General features: G+C 44.7%; 1 long non-coding RNA gene across 1 annotated transcript; it reads right to left on the bottom strand.

Annotated features, from left to right (window-relative positions):
* Positions 1-3,861: 3,861 nt before the first annotated feature.
* On the bottom strand, positions 3,862-4,434 carry LOC121635344. Its single transcript, XR_006009415.1, has 2 exons — positions 4,067-4,434; positions 3,862-3,939 (listed from the first exon to the last, which is right to left on the bottom strand). It is a non-coding gene; the product is annotated as an uncharacterized LOC121635344 (long non-coding RNA).
* Positions 4,435-5,477: the final 1,043 nt, after the last annotated feature.

Here is a 5,477-nt window from a genome sequence, read left to right as displayed (position 1 = left end):
CCTCACCGACTGCCTGACAGACTATATTAATTTCTGTGTAGAAAACACCGTACCAACCAGGACTGTACGGAGCTTCTCCAACAGTAAGCCCTGGATCACCCCAGACATCAAGGCTCTCCTGAAGGAGAAGAAGAGAGCCTTTCAGTCCAGGAACAAAGAGGAGCTGAAATTTGTGCAGAAGGAGTTGAGGAGGACGATCAGGAGGGGGAAGGACAGTTACAGGAGGAAGATGGAGTACCAGCTGCAGCACAACAACATCCGTGATGTCTGGAAGGGACTGAAGACCATCTCGGGCTACAAGGAGCCAAAGTCCCAACGGGTGGGAGACCAGGGCAGGGCAAATGACCTGAACTTATTTTTCAATAGGTTTGATCAGGCACCCGCTCTTCCATCGACCCAGTCTCCTCTGCTGCAAACCCCATCAGCTTCTACTGCCTGCAGCTCCACCTTACCCCCCTCTCCCTCTCTTACAATCTTTGGCTCACACACCTTCACTTCACACTCTGTCCCGTGTGCCCCTCCCCCATCAACACCCCCCTGCTCTGGTCTGTCCTTCACTACATACCAGGTGAGGGAGGCCCTTAAGAAGACCAGGGCTAGGAAAGCTGCAGGTCCGGACGGCATCAGCTCCAGGCTCCTGAAGTCCTGCACAGACCAGCTGTGTGGGATCTTTGGGTACATGTTCAACCTGAGCCTGAAACTGGGGAAAGTGCCAAAGTTGTGGAAGACATCCTGCATCGTGCCCGTGCCAAAAACATCGCACTCAAAGGAGCTCAACGGCTACAGGCCAGTAGCTCTGACGTCTCACCTGATGAAGGCGCTGGAGAGACTGGTCCTCGCACATCTGCGTCCGATGGTGAGCTCCTTCATGGACCCGCTGCAGTTCGCCTACCAACCTGACATCGGGGTGGATGATGCCATCCTCTACCTCCTCCACACCTCTCTCTCTCACCTGGAGAAGGCTGGAAGCACTGTGAGGATGATGTTCTTTGATTTCTCCAGTGCATTCAACACCATCCAGCCCAGGTTGTTGGTGGACAAGCTGCAGCTGGCTGGGGTGGACCATCACCTCACCTCCTGGATTCTGGACTACCTTACCCACAGACCACAATTTGTGAGGGTGCAGGGCTCTGAGTCGGACCGGCTTCTCTGCAGCACGGGTGCACCGCAGGGAACGGTTCTGGCTCCTTTCCTGTTCACCCTCTACACCGCGGACTTCGCACATAACACACCATCATGCCATCTGCAAAAGTACTCTGATGACTCTGCTGTTGTTGGCCTCATTACAGATGGAGACGACAGGGAGTACAGAGGACTTATTCAGGACTTTGTCGACTGGAGCCTGCGGAATAACCTCCAGATCAATACCAGCAAAACCAAGGAGCTGGTGGTGGATTTCCGCAGGCATAACAACTCTCCACCTGTACCAGTGAACATCCAGGGAATGGACATCGACCTGGTGAGGTCCTACAAGTACCTGGGTGTTCACCTGAATGACCGTCTGGACTGGTCGGACAACACCAACGCCCTGGTCAAGAAGGGCAACAGCAGACTGTTCCTGCTCAAGAGGCTGAGGTCCTTCAGAGTGCAGCGTCCACTCCTCAGGACCTTTTATGACTCTGTGGTGGCCTCAGCCATCTTCTATGGGATAGTCTGCTGGACCAGCAGCATAATGGACAGAGACGGGAGGAAAATGGACAGACTGGTGAGGAGGGCCAGTTCTGTCCTGGGATGCCCCCTGGACTCAGTAGAGGTAGTGGGAAATGAGAGGATGACTGCTAAGCTGTCATCCATGTTGAACAGCCCATCCCACCCCCTCCAGCACACCCTGACAGCTCTGAGCAGTTCCTTCAGTGAGCGGCTGCTTCATCCTCGCTGCGTGAAGGAGAGGTACCGCAGATCTTTCCTGCCTGCTGCTGTCAGGCTTCACAACAAACTTAATGCCCGCTAGACTGAAGAATATAACGAACTATACGGACTTGTGCAATAACATATCATTTATCTTACTGTCCATTTTTCACTGCTGTTTTTGCACTACCCATTACCTTGTATATACATCCCCAGACACACCCCCTGTACTGTGTACAGGTTTTTTATTACATTTAGTCATTTATTTAACTATTTCACTTAGTTTTATTATGTTTAAGTACTTACATTTCTTTTTATTATCCTCTTAAATTGTACCATTTGTTGTCTATTGCGTGTCTTCTGCTGCTGTTGCGCTGCAATTTCCCCGCTGTGGGACAAATAAAGGTTATCTGAATCTGAATCTGAATCTGAATGCTTTCTAAACACCAGCTATTTATTAAGTAACTAATAAATATTGGGTCTGTTATTGATTATTTTTGACTATTGTATTGGTGGATTATTGGTCTGAGTGGATTATTGATCAGGATGGATGAACTCAGCTAAGTTAGTTTCCGTCTCTTTTACAACATTTAATAGAAAATTAGTTGTGACAGTAAAGTTTTCTAATTTGAGTATTATACTAGGTATAAAAACTAGATTTGTTGCTGTAATTTGTTGACTGTTTGAGCTGCATCAGTGTAATAAGTCATTTCCCTCCGTGCTCTATTGTTTCCTCTGTCTCTTCTACTTAATCTCTCTCCATCTGATAAGAGTTCCAGTAAAGTCAAACTGGTCTTGGGGAGGGTGAAGCTCTGAAATGAGCATCAGACTGGTGAGGTGTGTGTTACCCAGTCATAGTGATGGACAGCTGTGTGTAATAATGTGTAGTGAAGGTTTGCATCGAAGCCATAAATCTAAAAGCAGGGAGAGGACTTCCACTACAGATTCATCTCTCTCCTTCTCTCTAAGCTCTGAGCTTCCTCTGCTGTCGCAGCGTCGCTCCCGCTGGTAAACCAAACGTTGGCGATTTCCTGCCGTAAGACGATGCATTCATGGACAGCTGGTTTAAATGTAAATCTGGCCTCACATCGTCTGAAGAGAAAACAGAAGAAAAGATCAGCGCTAGTAGCGGTGCTGGTGTCAGTGATGTGGTAGCGTTGGTGTCTGTAACGTTACCAAGCAGCCCAAATAAAAGTTTCAGGCTAACCGGCTCAGAATAAATCCGTGGCTTGAAAATAACGGTGGTGACATCAACCACACAATTTAATGTTCGGTGTTTTGCTGTTTCCATGGTGTTTCTAACACAGCAGCTGTAAAGAAAACAGAGGCGCTCTGTTTGAAGAGGAAATGAACAGGTTTCTTAAAACTTTATAACTTAATAGCACAAAACTACCGAGTCCGTCTGATGAGATCGAAAGAAAAAAAGTTATCCCGTGATCACGCATTATTAGCGTGTGGAAGAGATCATTAACTTGAGGAAACGTATTAGTTAAACCCACAATTATCATTTCATGTGGTTGTATTTTAACGTTGAGAGTAATTATAGAAAATTAACTGAGCTAACTGGGTTGTTGAGGTGTTGTTGGGTGCCCACAATTTAAGGATGCGTGTCCCTAGTTTTTTTCTTTTTTTCTATCGATGTCACCAAACGTTTTTGGTACTAAATGAACTGGCTAGTACAATTTTTACTCATCTGGTTAAATTAATGAAAAAGACGGAGCATCCTTCTGATAAAGCCAAAGTTAAATTAACAACATAGAGCCTTACTTTTCTTTCTTAAAAAAGGGACAACATGTGGACATTAATTACAATGGCTCTGAATGTCCAAAGCCTTGGGGACCCTCTGTGCTCTTTGTGGGTCCCGGACCCCAGGTTGGAAACCACTGAGATGGCAGTGCTGACCGGAGAACCAGTAATCTCCTGGCCTTCTGTGACTTGTTTCTGTAAAACAGAGTCTAAGTAACTTGTATTAACAACCCACTTTTAAACAGCTGACGTGTGATTGCAGTTTACCTGAGACACTTTCCTGGCCATGGCGACATTCGGCTCTGCAGCTGCAACATGTGAACCACCAAGTCTTGGTTTGGTAAACTGAAAGGTAAGAACTGTGTAATGAGAGGCCGTTTACTGAACTAAATATATTTATCTGTAGCCAAGAGAACTAATATTAAACATGTGTCATTGTGAAACAGAGCTTATAATGTTTTAAACTGTTTACCTGTTCACATTTGTTCTGATTGTAAAGCTGGTATTGTGATAACTGTGTGGGGTATTTTAGTGACGCTGGCCCTTTAAGAGCAGCTCCAGGCTAGAGCACGCAGGCTCGTAGGTTTCCATCACACCGCGTGCTGCCAGCAGGAGTACTGGAGTAGTGATGTACGATGCCACTCGCTTTCTTTCTGATCCGATACCAAGTAAAATACAAGCCAGTATCAGCGATACTGATCCGATACCGGTCTGATACTGATCCGATACCGGTCTGATACCGATCCGATACCGGTCTGATACCAGTCTGATACCGGTCTGACATTGGTCTGATACCGGTACTTTGTCCAGAAACTTCATGTGTTTGGAAAATTACTTTGAGAGCAGCTCCACTGAGGGGAAAGGAAGTGGTGGTAACTTTTTCATAGAATACTTTGTGAATCAAACTGAAATTACCAGTAAATTGGATAAATAAATATATAAATACCACAATAACTGCATGTTTGTCAACACCTACATATTAAAATATTTAGTTACCATCAGTCTGAACAAATGAGAGGGATTGATGTTTTTGTCTTTCTATCCTATTAAATATTTTTCATCCATTATTGTATTTTTAAAAACCCTACAATGGCTGCTTTACTGAGTATTTAATGACAGCAGCCTTACCGACTGAATCTAGGCCTGTTGAACTGATGTGAGCTGATCTCAGGAAACATTTCACTCCAAGCTGAACTCATACAGATATTTATTGTAGCATTTTCTTATTTCATAACCGTATTTAATGCTGTACATAACATAACAGGATGCAGTCGTCTTTAGAACGAGGGGAACTCCTGTTGTTTGAACATCAACACAAAATCTGTCAGGTGGTTCGCCCAGGGCACAAAACTAGCCAGGACCTCCTCTGTCTTAAACCCAGCAGACAGATGAAACCACTTTCCAACCTGTAGCATCAGTGGTCCACAGCTCCACGTTTCCTCCCTCTGAATAGGGGTTAGTACCTGCTAACTTTGGCAAGCCTGGTTTGCGGACGAGATCAACCACCAGAACTGAATGGGCCGCTTTGAAAATCTTTTGCCATTCTATCTTGGAACCTCCATTTTCAGGTGGTTAAACACAATTTGTATTATGAATGCTTGGCAACAAAATAGACCATACTTCATTTTTCTATTCTATTCTATTCTACAGTCATTTAGCAGACGCTTTTATCCAAAGCGACTTACATTTGAGAGGAAGAACAACACAAGCATGAATTCAAACAAGATGGGACGTCATAATTAAGTGATAGTCAGACCGCTTTTGAGTCCAGTTGGACCCAGGTGCTGTCATGTAGTGCTAGTGCAGTGCATATAATTGTTTTTTTTTTTTTTTTTTTTTTTTTTTTTTTTTTTGTTTTTTTTTTTTTGTCATTTTATTTAAAT

The sequence above is a fragment of the Melanotaenia boesemani genome, chromosome 24, assembly GCF_017639745.1.
Source record: "Melanotaenia boesemani isolate fMelBoe1 chromosome 24, fMelBoe1.pri, whole genome shotgun sequence".
In the NCBI taxonomy this organism is placed as follows: domain Eukaryota; kingdom Metazoa; phylum Chordata; class Actinopteri; order Atheriniformes; family Melanotaeniidae; genus Melanotaenia; species Melanotaenia boesemani.
This window is presented reverse-complemented; position numbering and strand designations above follow the sequence as displayed.